The sequence below is a fragment of the Hipposideros armiger genome, unplaced genomic scaffold, assembly GCF_001890085.2.
Source record: "Hipposideros armiger isolate ML-2016 unplaced genomic scaffold, ASM189008v1 scaffold_807, whole genome shotgun sequence".
Classification (NCBI taxonomy): domain Eukaryota; kingdom Metazoa; phylum Chordata; class Mammalia; order Chiroptera; family Hipposideridae; genus Hipposideros; species Hipposideros armiger.
The window spans coordinates 667,959-683,515 of NW_017732157.1; the positions used below are offsets into that span (position 1 = coordinate 667,959).

General features: G+C 45.2%; 1 protein-coding gene and 1 pseudogene across 1 annotated transcript in view; one reads left to right on the plus strand and one right to left on the minus strand.

Annotated features, from left to right (window-relative positions):
* The window catches only part of RNASE13 (ribonuclease A family member 13 (inactive)), a 31,877-nt gene that overhangs the window by 894 nt on the left and 15,426 nt on the right, over nt 1-15,557 (plus strand). The window lies entirely within an intron of this gene.
* Nucleotides 7,205-7,954, minus strand: LOC109374291 (ribonuclease 7-like; annotated as a pseudogene).

The window sequence follows — 15,557 nt, forward strand, 5'->3', positions numbered from 1 at the left end:
TCCCTCTCCCGCGCGAAGCCTCGCCGCCGCTCCCCGGACGCCCTTCGTGGATCTGCTGGGCTCTCCCGCAACCCTCTTCCTCCCCCACGCTGCCCTCGAGTGGGGAGCTGAGACCCTGACCCTCCGAGGCCCGCCCCGCCGAGGATGCCCTTCTTTTCCCGCCACTGCTTCGCTCTCTGCAGGGACAATTTAGTCCTCGAAAGGGACACTCCAGAGGCTGGGACGTTGGTGAATTCCCTGGGGTCCCCAGCCTAGGACTGGGGCCGTGTGGCGGCCGGAAGCCTCCCGTTTCTAACTCGTCTGGGAACCTCTTCTCCCTTCGGTTGCCAGACTTAGGCAGAACCTGGGGCTCAGAAGAGGACACCCCCCTGCTCCCCGCCCCCAGGTCCCTGCCCGCCTCGGGTGGAGCGGAGGGCAGGGCAATCGGGGATTCCTCCCACCCTCCAGGGGCTTGCTGGTCCTCCTCTTTTCCCCTCCGTTCTCCTCTGGCCTCTAGCATTCGGGCTCTGACAATGGGCTCCTCTGTGCGGCCTGGGGAGGGAGGGGGCGTGGGGGAAGGATTAGGGAGCTTTGAAGGCTTGGGGTGGGCATCGTGGTTGAAGGGGGGCAGGGTTCCTGGATCCGAATCTTCCTGTAAGGGGTGTGCACTGCCGCGAACGTTTTCTGGGATCCTTGGTCGCTGTACTGTCCCCTACGCACCCTCTATCTCTCCTATTTTCAGCCAGCGGAGGGAAGGCACCAGAACCCCAGTCAGACTCCATGATTTGATATTGGATGCCAGACCCTTCCTCCTTGTGGAGTAGCGATAGAGAGTTTCCCAGAGCCCCTAGGGCTCATGGCGGTGGGGATGGCCATCTGGCACGGCAGACAAAGGGGGGTAGGCTAGTTAAGAAAGTTCAAGCCTCCCACCCTCCCCCACCTCTGGATGGAAAATGAAGGCCCAGTGAGGCCCCACCGCCCACCCCCGGGGCTTGAGGAGGCTTAGGAATAGCAGGGAGATGCCTTGTCCCTTCTCTACGGGGCACCGCGAAGCGGTGGTGGGTCGCAGGGTCGGGATGTGGTGAGGTACATAGTGTTTCCAAAGGGTGGGCATTTGAGAGGAGATCAGAAAGCCAAATCGTCCTCAGAGAGGGCCGTGAAGGCAAGTGCCACTGCGGCTGAGGGGTGACGTTTGGGTGCAGCTCCAATAAGACCAGAAGGCCAGAGCTTCTGGGCAGTCGTTGGAACAGAGCTGGACGAGGGCGTAGCCTAAGTAGTGGGCTCTTCTCACCTCCTCAGAACGCTAAATTCCACCCTTTCTCCACTCCGCTTGGTCTGGAAAACAGGAGAAAGAAAATGTTGTTTTATGGAGGCAAGATCCCTCTGCTCTATAGGGTCGAAATAATAATCTAGTGCAGCAAACCCTAGTGATCATCTTCCCAGAAGAGTTAGAGGCAGGTAGCTCAAGCTCTTTTCTTCTATCAATGGGTTATGGGGCCCTGAGTCGCGGGAGACTCTCCAGCTTCCTTAGGATTAGTGCCCTGGAACTGGGAGAGTGAGATTCTGCTACCCCCTGGTGTCCACTCTGCAAATGCTGCCCAGTAACTGGTTACAGAGGCCAGCGCTTAGGAAACTTTCTTAGAGGATATATAGTTGACCCTTGAACAACAATGCTGGCATAGTCGAAAATCCATACATAATTTTTTTTTTTTTAGCTGAGCCATCCTGCCACCTGTTGGCAGCTCAGTGGCAGCTCAACTCAGGCTGAGGATCAAACCGGCGACCCTGTTGCTCAGAGCCCGCACTCTTGAGTGAGCTCTTAACCAACTGAGCCATACATAACTTTTGACTCCCCCAAAACTTAGTTGTCTCTCCGTATCTGTGGGGATTAGTTCCAGGCACCCCAGCCAATACCAAAATCCACGGATGCTCAAGCCCCCTACATGAAATGGCAGAACAATGCAGACAGTCAGTCCTCTACATCTGCAGACTCCCAACTGTGGGTGGAAAACAGTACAGGTATTTATTGCAAAAATCCCGAGTGTAAGTGGACATGGGCAGTTCAAACCGGTGTTGCTCAACAGTCAACTGTATTATGAATCTTATTCACTTGTTTCAAATCCAGCTCACCCATTCCCAATGTTGAGGGAGGATGAACCTGCCCTCACATTCCTTATACTCAAGGAAATTGTCTGGGAAACAGTTGGTTCCTACACTTAGGAAGTGTAATATAAATTAAGATGGCTGTGGGAGTCCATGAACTTCTGGAAAAAAGGAGTGGATCATTTTTTTTACATGGAAAAAGGAGAGCCAATAACAGTTTTTGAGCTTGTAGTATGAGAGAGTTTGGATGCAGGGTCTGGGATCCAGTTACTCTGTTTTAGGAGTTGTTTTAATCTGTGCTAAATTAGAAAGGTTTACTTTATTAAGTAAGTGACATATACTGTGCTTGTAGTGGTTAAATACCACTTTCTCCAAGAATGTGGGCTCTTACCTAAGAGAGAGAGAGAGAGAGAGAGAAAGAGAGTGTGTGTGTGGGTGTGTGGAATGTGTTTGTGTGTACAATAGAGTATGTGTTAATGTATATTTTTGGGAGATGTGAAAGGGAAAGATTATAATGGAGGAATGAGAGGCAGGGAATAGACCAGGTTTAGAAGCCTTCTCCTGCATTCACAAACAGCTCTCACCATATTTCATGGCTTATTGAAGTTAAACAACTTGCTGTAAGCTATACAGTAGGTGGAGAAGCCAGGGTTTGAATCCAAGCAGTCTGAATTCAGAACCTTCACTCGCAACCACTAAGTTACAGGGTTTCATTTTAGCTGTCCAAGTCCATAAAAGAAGCACTTTGGTCACTCCATCACCTTTTCCACCACCTAGCTATCACGTTAAAGGGTGTTAACTTTATTTTTGTAGTAGCCAGTCCTGAAAGATTTTCTAAACTTGATAGATATGTGTCCCTGTGGATCAGAGAATAAAAGCAATTTTTTACCTAGACACTATTTAGGATACCTCTACCCCTACCCCTAAAACCCCCAATCTTGAGAACTGCTAAGCAGGTCAGTACCAATCTGTCTCTAGTTTCTTCACATCCCCTTTCCTGGGCTCCTTGTTCACTTCCAGGTCTCTGCCCATATTCCACTTATTCTTGGGACCTTTTGTTATAAAACTTTCAGTATACCGTGCCTTCAAATGCCCCTAAGCCAAACCCAGCACCTAAATGATTGATTTCAAGTAATTGTTACATTATCTTGTTTTTTATTTCTGCCAAAATGTATTTGTACTTCAAATGAGGAGTTTTGGCACCCAAAGAATCTATAATTTGTGGACTATAGCACTCCTAATTCCACTAACATAACTTTACCTCCCCACCATGAATCCACATGTGTTCACATACACACACACACACACACACACACACACACACACACACACACACACACACACACACATGCTTCTCTCAGGCATACAGCCTGATTGATAGAAAGAACCAGTTGCTTAACAATCTGTTGTTTTTTGTTTTCTTTTTTTAAAGTCACCTTACTTGGTAAAATGTAGTCTCAAAACTCCAAGATTGGCCAGGGAGGAAAAACCCTGGGTGTTTTGAGGATGGAGACTCAACCGCAGTCTCTGAGTTTTAGTTTTTCTTGGAGTATATTTTATGGAATTCCTCTGTCACCCCCACACTTGCCTCAGGAAAGCCCTGCTGCCTTTCTCAGTTCCTCCAGAATGCAATGGGAAACCCTCCTCAAGTAAGCAGAATGACCCACCTGGAGGCAGCACAGTGCAGAGGAAGGAGGGTGCTGAGGAGAGATACAGTCCTGGGCTTAATTCCGGTGCCACCACTGATTGCTAGCTGTATGCTTTGAGTCTGGGCTATTGCATCATCAGTGGCCACCCTCCCTCTTAAGGGCTCAGTAGGAGCAACAAACATGGGAACACCAGGAAATAAAATCACCCAAGCTAACTGTGCATTGTGTAGATGAAAACAACACAGAAAATGGACTGGTCTTGCAGTGTCAATGTGAGTTTTTAAAATGTCCCTTTTGTGCCCAGAAAATATTCAGAGGGCCACTTTGGCTTTTTCAAAATTTATGTATTAAAAATGCAAATCAGAAGCCCAATTCTTCCTTATGCTTTTGTATTTAACGTACAAACAAGTACATTTTAATAATCTCTTTAAAGGGTTGTATTTGATGACTATTTGGTACCATTTATAAATGTAGTTAATAAGACTCATTTAAACAAATTTAAAATATATTTTATAGATTTAACATATTCCATGCCCTTATAAATTTGGCAATCTAAGCTAACCAACAAGACATTCTTAAATACTTAAAAATTCTTATAAGTCTAACAATTTATAAATATGGTGTTTCAAGTCTTAGGCTTTCTTGAATGTTCCAAAACGACTTTTATAAGAAAATTCCATTTTAAATCACACATCTAAGCCAATTATACATTTTAAATTAGAATTGCAGGGCCGATTTGTTATTGTAACAGACTAAATTCTCTTAAACACTGAAAATACCTAAAATACTAAATATGCACAAAATCCTTAATAAAAACATATTGATGCTATGTGTTTGATTCTCTTAAGTATTTCTATCTTTAATTTAAAATATTCTGGGTATTTAAACAAACTTACCCACTAGGAAATAATGATGTCATCCTAAATGTCTGAGGAGCCCCTTCCCAAGTGACTTCTTTGGAAACGTCTTCAGTGGTCCAGAGAGTATAGCCAGCAGAGATTTGTCTCAAGGCTTTCAGGCAGCTCTTGTCAAGCCCCCAACTGCCCCACTGAGCCCTATTTTATAGATGCTGTGTCATTACTCTCCGAACGAGCCAGTTTCACAGCCAAGGTCCCTATATTCAAGTTACACTCTGTCTAATTCTTCAACCTACACACGGAAGTCAGAAACTCCTACCCAGGTTGCTATACCACTTGTTTGGATATAATTAATCTATTTATGAATTCATTCTATTCTAAGTTCTTTCCACACTCTTTCCAACTTCTGGGACCACAACTCTTACAGATATTGAATGGCTGAATTTCTCCTGGTGTTGCCTAACTATGGTCACAGTTGTTACTACATGTAGTTACCTAATGTTACTACAGAGACATGTAACAGGAAGATTAACATGTAACAGAGAATGAATGGGCTTTGGGTTTGGATGAATGAAACCCAGGGGGAGGTGGGAGAAAAATGTTACAGAATCCATTTGATTCATTATACTCTTCTGTTATTGTTTGATATGTTTCAAAGGCATTATGTTTACCTGCCTCTGAAGCTATAATAGGTAGTGAATCCTTGATTGCAACACCTTAGGTATGTTTGTCTAGCACAGCCCCCTCCAAAGCCATAAGGCTGTTGGGCACATATCCCAGTGATACATGGAAACAAAAAAACCCAAGAACGTTTGTGTTCTCTTAAGGCAGTACCTGGGATAGGTGGGGAATTAGTGGAGAAGCAAGCAAACAAAAAAGAATGCGTTGACACAGGTGTCGCTTTAGATTAGGACCTTGGGTGACTGGGTATGATGTTTTCACTAATCAAGATGAGAGGCTGTAGAAACAGGCACATTTGGAAGCAGGGCAGATCTGAGCTCATTTCTGAGTGTTTTTGTTAAGGTGCCTGCAAGACACTGAGAGGACGAGGAACAGCATGTTGGGAGATTGGAGCTAGAGATATGCTTTTGGGAGCAGGTAAGTGGCTGGTTGAAGCCACAGAAGTGTACCAAGTCACTCAAGAGAGTGTGGTGTGAGCTAAGAATAAGATCTAAGAATAGGACTCAGAAACACCATCATTTAAGGTGCAGACAGAGGAAGTGGAGCTTGCCCACGACACTGGGGTGAAGCCAGAAGGGTAGAAGAATGTTGTTTTTCACTCACTTTCCAGTCTGTCTGCCTTGTTCAGAAGCACAGATAGTGGGCAAGATAGTGATAGCAGTGGGCAGAGTGAGGTGTGGCTGCCGGCTGGTTGCTATATTTGGGGTAAAACGTGGGGGCGTGGTAGGTAGCTGGGAGCTCTGCCATCTCTTTTTCTAGAAAGCAGGGAAGGGGGTTGGGCGTTAGAATATTTGTATTCTCTGCCTTCTCTGCCACATCGCATTTCACCAATCATCCTTTCCTTATTCCAAGCCCTAGTCTTTGTAGGAAAAGCTCTTTCTAAATATGGGAAGGGAGGTGTGTGGAGGAGGCAGAGTTGGTAGAGGGTAGGAGAGGGGCTGCTTTACAGCCGAGTGTGTGCCTGTGTGTGTGTGTTCCTGTGCATGTATATGTGTATGGGTGTGTATGTCTTATGTTGGTGTTTATGTTTGTGTATGTGTATAATATGTGTATGTTTTTCTCTGTATCTATCAAGATAAGTATAGAAATTGGGAGGAAGCATTGAGAAAATTTTATGAAAATTTGATAGTGATTTTACCTTAATTGAATCTAATAAGAAAAAAAATTGGCTTTGTGTTCTCTTTATGTTCTATTTCATTTTTTTCTAGTAATTCATTTTATTGTATTTTATGAAATTATTTGTCTGTGGCAGATTGCATATAAAACTGCTCCTTCACCATGGTTAGTTAGAGAAGCACTGATTAGGACCATATCAAGATTCTTGGAAGGTTCTGATTCTGAAATTCCCGAGGGAGAGAAGTTCACCGAAGTCTAAGGTTCCTGCTCTTGGTCATACCAGTGAGGCATGAGGTCAGGTCCTGAGCACAAACAAGGGGGTCAGGCCTCAGATCAGACTGGCGTCTGGAGGCTCAGCCTGGTCTTCCTCTTCTCCGTCCCCTTCATGTGAGATGGGACCACCAGGCAGTTCTCAAGCGGGTGGATGGCAGAGTCCAGGCTGCTCTTCTTAGCCTGAGTCTGCTCAGGGTGCTGGCCTCCCTCCTGTCTGCCAGGCAAGTGAGTGTGATGCATCACAGAGATAAGAAGGGGTTTCCAAACCTCCGTATTTCTCCCAGACAGTAACACACACTCCATCGGAAAGAGCAGAGTCTTTTATTGAAGCAAAATCAGACACATTCCTTTGCCTAACACAGGGAACCCAGCACAGATTCTCCCACCCTCCCTCCTTAGATAATCTCTCCTGCCTGGGATCCCTCTAAACTATCTAACTACAGCCCTTCTAAGGCCCCAATCTTCATTTTCTATTTGTAATTTTATATTTTTCTTCTTTAAGATGGTCTCCAAAATTATACATGCCATAGGCCCCACATAACCTGTACTCTTCCTTGCTGAGATCCTTAATACCTAAAGGGTCACATGGTATCACACACCCAGAAAGCAATGTATGCAGCAGTGAAGGGCTAAAGAGAACCACCTTATTCCCTCATCGTTTGGTGCCATAAAACCCTCTCTGGAATTAAGAGTATGTGAAGTTGGGTGTGTGGGAGAGAAGTGGCATTTGCAAAGAGGGTAAGGATTCCTAAAGAACTTGAAAGAGGAGGAAATGCGGCAGCAGCAGTGTCAGGAGTCAGCAGAGCTTGGGGTGAGGGGAACACCTGGCCTTAGACAACATTATCCAAGGGCACAGGAACCAGCAGGTACCTCAGGTCATCCTTCTGTTGTGGAGTGGCACGGGCCATGATGAAGAGTGAGTCCAGGTGCTTTTTTGCATGTGCAGTCTTGGTACCTTTTGAGGTGAGCTCACACATGGTCAGGGACATGGGCTTCTGGCTCTGGTAGCAGTTTTCCTGGCTGTTCCTGCAGGCTATGAAGGGGTCTGACAGGTGGCAGCCACACTGGAAAAGGATTTATGCAGGACGGTATTGAGGCCTTTTCAGTGTTGTATTGCTCGTTGACATTGCCCAGCACCGTGTTGCCTCCCTGGGGGCTGCGCTGCATCTTCTGAGTTTCAAACCACTGAGCTGAGGTCACGTGTTTGGGCTTGGCATTGACTGGGACCTCGGCCACCCATGGCCCCAGCAGTGGGAACAGCAGCAGAGGGCAGAATACTGCTCTGGCTGGTACCATCTTTCCTAGAGGAGACAATGCCAGACAGAAAGAGGTAGGTGAGTGAGTAGGTATCCATGGGGGAACCCCTGCTGGCCCTTCTAAGAATTTCATATCCTAAGTCAATCATTGCAGGGCTCCTGCAGCCTCAAATATTTAAGAACTCCATTGGCATTTTATTGTTCAGTCCCAGCAAATCATATGCCTTTTTATGCCCCCAATAAATACTTATATTGTGTATCCCTCAAAGGAGTTTTATGAGATGAGTATGATTATTTTTTTTTTTTTTTAAGATTTTATTGGGAAATTCGGGGAGGGGAACAGCGTTGGGGAATCGGGGAAGGGGAACAGACAAGTTGCTGTCCTTTTGTTCTTCAGTCTAGTTGTGGAGGACGTTGCTTCACTGGCCCCTGTTGGTATTACCATTGCACTCTTCCCGGGTGAGGCAGATCGGTTGCCGGCCATTGGACGGCCACTCACGGAGGCTCATGGCAGCTCACAAAAGCTCATGCCTGCTGCCGGCCAGCCCCACTGCAGCCTATGCTGTCCCCGGCGACTCACGGCAGCCCAGCTCCAGGTCAACCTATTGTTCACCATCTTAGCTGTAGAGGGCGCAGCATCACTGGCCCTCATGTGGGATCTGAACTGGGGCCCTGCTGCTCAGAGCTGGCGTCCCAAGCCAGCTCTTAACCAATGTGCCACTCAGCTGGCCCCTGATTACTTTTTATTATGTGCAAGCAAACTGAGCCTCAGAAGAGTTAAGGAAATTGCCCATCATTACACAGCTAGAGAATGTCAAATACAGATTTTAATTAACGCCTCTCGGCTTCAAAGCCCCATTCTTTCCACACACCCATGTTTCTTGTTTGAAACTCTGAGAAGTCAGAACACAAAAGGAAACTAATCTTGAAAAAAAATGGGCCACAACCTTACTCTCCCAGGCTAACTCAGGCCTTCCTGAAAGAACCAATATTAAGGTTATGGAGTCAGGCTAATTCCTGTCTGTTTTGTGGCCCAGTTTGTCACTGGTAAATAGTCATTCCCAGTAAGGGAATTGCTGTTCCAGCCAGCAAAGCAGAGTGGTGAGTTGGGTTCTTTCCATGGCTGATGTTTTACCTTGTTGGAGAAAGTCTTGGAATGATAGCGGGTCAGAGCTGGAAGTGTCCTTAGAGATCACCTCAGTCACCTCTCTATTTTACAGATGAAGGAGATGGAACTCCTGAAAGAGCAAGTGTCCTTCCCAAGGCCACCAAATGAGTGGCAGAGCTGGGGCCAGGAGCTCCCTGACTTTCTTTCTTTCTTTTTTTTTTTTTAATTAAAATTTATTGGTGTGACAATGGTTAGTAAAATTACATAGGTTTTAAGTGTACAATTCTGTAATACATCATCTATATATCACATGTGTGTTCACCACCCAGAGCCAGTTCTCCTTCCATCACCATATATTTGAAGGAGCTCCCTGACTTTCAGTTCACCCCTTTGGTCTAGTGCCAGGCTGAAAAGTGCAGGAGAAAGTGTTTTCCATAGAAGTAGAATGTCATGAGTGTGTCTCTGTGGTTTAGGTGGTGCACAAACATTGCTTTCAATCATTTAATTCTAATCTTTCTGATAACATTTAGGAGAAAGTCTCTTATTAGAGCAAGAAGGTAAATTCTTTGTTTCTCCCACTTTTCAATAGAGACAACAGACCTCAGGCTGAGTCTTTAGCTGAAAACAGTCTCTGGATAGAATTTTTAAACAGTGGATGACATTCATTATATTTATTCTTACTTCTATTTATTAAGCGACACTCATATTCTTTGAAATATGGTATTACACAATTTCATTTCGAAAGTATTATTTCAACCAAATGAGTACATACATATTGAGCAAATTATAATTATATATTACTGGCAGTAAGTGGATATTGTGACAATTGTCAAGGGAGTAAGCAAATGACTTAAGTTGGGGAACTTGCTCTGGCTACAGCCTCTGGGTTCTGTGTCCATATGTTGGACCCCACCCAGCATTTCTACTTTTGGGATTGATTTGTGTGACTTCATTGCCTTTGAGATCAAATGCTCCTCAAAGTGGCAAAATCAGTTAAGCTCCTGGGATCTGCATTGCCAGATGGAAATCTTCTGAGATGTTTGTTCCTCTGCCTCCAAGGTGGAGTCTGTGTCACCAGCAGAGCTAACACTTTCCATGGTGGGGATCCCTTCATGCACTCCCCCCACGAAGCTAACAAAACATTGATTCTTGAACCCAGAGGAACATTCTCCAGCAAGCAGTTGACTTGGGCCCCAGGGAGCAAATATATATATACACACGTATATATACAGGAAGTCATTTCTGTCTCGCAGGCCCTCAGCTGAGCCTCTCCATTGGGATGGAAGGATTACCAAGTGGTTATTCATTAACAGTTGCAGACCCAAGCTTCTGGCTTTGGAGTGAGAGGGTGAGGATCGCAGCAGGAGCCAAAGGTTGGCAGAAACATTTCTTGCCAACCACGATGACTGACCACAGACTTTGCAAGCTCTGAATCTAAATAAGTTGCAAAAACGCTTTCCCTCAAGTAGGCGCTGCCCTTGCATCTGGCCCACCCTACTCAAGGAAGCCTGGGAAGGGGTTCCTTTGATTGTGTATTTTATCCTAGTCATCCATCATAAGTCTTCCCAACTGCCACAGTCTCAGGGCTGTTTTATCCATTAAGCACTAGAGGCTCAGTGCCTACAGTCTGGGAGGTTTTCAAGGGCCTGCAATATTTGAAACTGGGATAAAAAATATATTGGCACTAGTACAGGAAAAGTCAACTGCGAAATCAAATTTAAAATATTTACTTACCTGCTACCACAGTAACATAAAGCTGATTTCATTTATTTTGAAATTTGGCACGTGTAAGAAATTGATTACATTGGAAAACAATCTTAGGTTAGATTTTCTCATTTTACAGGAATTCCCGAGTCCCACGACTGCGGAAGGAACAGTGCCAATCACAAATTCCTTGTAGTCAAATAATGTCAGAAATAAAATAATTTAATTTTTATGAAAGTCATTTCAGATACATTTCTGTAAGACTGATATTGAATGAGGAATATATATTTTATATATTCAATGTGGTGTGATGAAATGTTAAAGTGCCTAGTATGGTAGGGCGGTATTAAAAATGGCCCTAGACATTCTAGGGCCACTTGCCTTGAGTGTAATATTTACTGCTTCACTAAAGGCAGCCATGATGTTACACCCCACGCTATGTAAGGGTCAAGTCAGCACAGGGCTCTACAGCAGGAACAGGAGGAAAGGAGCAGTACCACCACTTATGAACATTTAATATGTGCTTGGGACAGTGCTAGTTTACAGCTGTTGTTTAAAAAAAGTGCTTACTGCATGCCAAGGCATTGTGCTTTATGTACAGTTTTATATACAAAACAATATTATGTGTTCCATGTTATTATCCCCATTTTACAGAAAAGGAGACAGGCTTGGAGAGGTTGAGTTCACAGATTGAGTAAGTGGCAGGGCCAGGATTGAAAATGAGGTAGGTCTGGCTCCAAAGTTGTGTTGCCTCTCTCTGCCACACTGCTTTCCTGTTTATTAAGTTACCTTATGGGCTGAGAGTCTCCTTGTGACCAAATTCTCTTCTAATAGACTGGTCTTCCTTTTGACTCCTGGACATGTTTTACTCTCTTCCACTTCTGTTTCTTTTTTTTTTTTCTCTTCCCGGAGAGCCCTCCATTAAATATTACCAATCCTTCAGTGCTTAGATTTATCATATCATCTTGATCATGATCACAGCCATTTGCCTTCCTGTACAACTTGACCTCAGGCTAATCCTTCCAGAACGTAACCTCCTTCAGCATCAGCTCCTGGTGCCACTCATTTGGGTACTTAATTGTGTACCACCTTTTTTGGTTATTTAATGCTTACATGTGTATCCAGTCTTCCCAACTAGATGGTAAACTCATGGGTCAGGAGTCTGCTCCTTTCGTGCTTTTCTATTTCCATAGTGCCAGGCGCACTGATAGCTCACAGGGATGCTCAGTGACTGTTGAACTGAGTCACCGCTCTGGTTCTCTCAGTTTCCTCATCATTTGTAACACAAAGAGTTTCAGTGTAATAATTTCTAAAATGTACCCTGGTTCTAACACTCTATGAAACAAGAAGATACAGCAAAGTGCTAGTAGCCAGACTAGAATGTAAGGAGAGGTCCTATAAGAAGACCCCCAAAGGTAGCTCAGAAGAGGAGCAGTAGAGAATAAGCAGTGATCCCCTAAAGACCAGCCTTTTACAGGGAACGTGACTGAGGGGGCCACAAAAGTCCGCCTGGGTTGCTGGCCTGAGGTCTGGCAGCACCATGAGGTAGTCTTTGAACTGCAAGTGCTGCCCCCAGTATGGTTGTCAGGCTTCACCCTGAAAACAACCTCCTGGTGGTGAAAGGCAGACTCTTCAGGAAGAAGGGGGTTCTGGAGGAGTGGGACTGATGCAGAAGTGGACAGGGCCACCACAAATGACGGGGAGTGGCTAAGGGAAAAATAAGGTGTACAGTTTCTGATCCTTGGCTTGAGTCCTGTACGAGATTGTCCAGGACAGGTAGAGGGAAGTGGTAGATCTGCTCATCGAGGTTGTGTACGAGGTTGTGTCACAGGTTCAGCTGTGACTGATGAGCTGAGACAAGGTACTTATGACAGGGTGTGAGAAGAACTGTTGTCAGTGCTGCTTTCCGGAGGCGCGAAGGCTGAGTCAAGCTGGGATGTAGAAGCCTTGAAGTAAAATTCACCCAGACCGTCTGAATGAAGGTATAGTATTGGCTTCAGGAGGCAAGTGGCTGTTAATGGTACTCTGTTTCCCTGGGCACAGCATGAAAGATTTTTAGCCAACTTTCTGCCAAACAGCTTGCACCTCTCTGGTGGACCACCTGGGGCCAAGACTGGTGACTCCCAGGAGCACTCACTCTTAACAATGGAGGAACACTTACTCCTAACAATGGATTACCCTGATATCCAGGGCATTCCACTAGCTCTGGCTGTGAAACATTGCAATGCTAATTCAAAAAGGAGACTCGAGACTGTGGATATTTAGCTCCCTAGTTACTTTGTGAGTATTAATATATGCGTATATAGCAATATCCCATCCCTGGCAGAGAGAAGAGGGAAAAGAAGAGAATGGTGCAAACAGAATGAAAGTCTAGGAAGTGGGGTAGAGGCGAGCTCAGGCTGGCAAAGCCCAGAGGGAAAAAAGAAGGATAAGACTACAGGGCAGCCTCCTACTCCTGAGCAGCTCTGGAGAACAACAAGGCTACCTTGGCCCAGCTTCTCTGAACGTCCTCCTTGGTCTGCTTGCTGGGATCCGGGGTCTTGGCCATGAGTCAGCAAGTAGGGCAGGGGAGTTGGGTTGACAGAAGCAGGAACCTTGTCAGAAGCTTCCACAGGGAATCTCTCCAAGAAGGATTCTCCCCCAAGAGGGGTCCCTGGCTCTGAAGGCCCATGGCTATGAGATACCTTGGATCCTGGTTTCTGAACTCCGAGCCTCAGAGCTCTGTCACGTGAAATCCAGTTGCCACACTTCTTCTGGGAAGCCTCTCTCTGTTCTCAGGTCCATTTTTATTTACTGTGGAGCTCTTTGGGGCTTTCTCAAGGAGCCCAGTCTCACCGTGATCTTGCCTCAGGGCACACACTGTCCCCTTGTTCCTGACTGTAGGGTCTGTCCTCAAGAAGAAGATGTGGTCTTCACCCCAACCAGAGGTGAGGTATGTGGCCCCCCTTGCATGGTTTTGTGGCCTTTAACTCACTACAAGCTTACATGGAGCATTCGGATCTCCCCGGGATGACAATGACAGCCATGATAAAAACAATCATACCTCACATGTACTGGGTTTCTATGTTCAAGTCACTGTTCCAAGTGCTCTATGTCTATTTTCTCTCTCTCTCTCTGTCTCTCTCTCTCCCCCTATTTTGTCCTGGCCCCATGATTATCTTATCTTCCTCACCCAGCTCTTGAAGAGAAATACTGGTCAGAGACACAGACGCACAGGGAGAAAGTTAAGGAAAACCTTATCAAGGCCAGCGTGCTCCTGCCCCAGGCTGAACGCGGATGTGTGCCAATAGTACACAAGCCACAAGAGAAATGTCTTCTTTCCCAATTTTTTAAAAGCTATTTTTGGGGGACAGAAAGTCTTTTTATTTTATTTACATAAAATAAAATTATATCGTGGAGTATATTGAAAAATTCAAATAAATATCATTTAAAAAATAATTAAAAAAAAAATTTTTTTTTTTTTTGGTCTGACCTTGAGCCTTGCATTCCATTTTTTGGCAAGGGGAGGCTGAGGAGGAGTTTGGTCTCCTGTGTTTAAGTCCTTTGTTCTTCTGTCACGGAAGTCAGGCCTGCTTCATTTATCACAGGTTTGGCCACTCAGCATTTGACACCACCGTAATGAATCCAAATGATAACACCTCTCAGACTTTTCCTACATGCCAGCCTCTGTACTGCTTTCTATATAGCATCACATTTAATCTACATATCATTCCCATGAAGTAGGTTACCTTTATATAGATGAGGAAATTCCCATCTCCTTAAGTCAAGAGGACTTTCCAGCATAGTGTGTATTTCTATTGAGGGTAGACATCTTTCCTTACCTCCCCTCTTATGAACTGTGGACTTCCTGGGAGGCCTCGTTAACAATGTTTTTTCATGCCCCTGTGGCTTCATGGATGCTCCCAAGGTTACTGGCTTTGGAGTCCTGCACAGGTAAATAAACATCCTGGTAAGAGCTGTAACTACTCTTTCTACCTCTCCATGGTGGGATGGGAGTAGGAGGAGGACTTGAAAAGAGTGGGGATATGAAGTCTTTGAAATCCCTTTGGAGACCCAGCAGGAGTATAGGAGAAATGTGATGAAAGGGGCTAAGGCTCTCTCAAAGAGAAGGCTTCCTGGATATTGCTGCTACTGGTATGTTTTCTGCTGCCATAGCGCTAGGGGTATCCCTGAGAGCCATAGACACTATGAAGAGGGCCAACTGAATCAATGTGAGGAGAAGGGTCCTGATCTCAAGGGCATTTCCTCTTATTACATTATGACCTTGAGATCAGGACCCTTCTCTTCACAGTGGCCTCAGTTGGCCCACTTTATAGTATCTATCGGTCATTTACTTCAGAGTGTGGAGACTTTGGGAGCCAGCGTCAAGTAGAAAAGCCTCCTGCCTAATCGACCTCAGTGTTACTCCTAGGAAAGCTAACTCTCACTCCAGTTCTTAGATTAATTTCTTTACTAGATTCCATTTCTGCTCCTTAGGTCCAGGATGAAACAATTCTCTTTAAAGCCATCTACACAAGGCTGGGCAATACTTCCCTGGACACCCTCCTCCCCTCTCCAAGCTCCCACCCCCAGCTACAGAAATGTCTCATAACTAATAAGTCTCATTTTCCTATTTTTCAGCTTTTAAGTAGGAATATGTCAAGTTCAGCAGAGTTGAGAGTTGGCCCAAACTTGTTATTCGTTCTGGACCTCAGCTTTGACCTTTGGAAGACTAAATAGACAAATGCCTATGTTAGCGCTATTTCTGCATCCCAAAAGTTGGCTGTGATCAAGATCACGTGAAGGAATGTAACCATCAAACTGAACCAGCTAGGGCCGGCCGAGTGGTTCA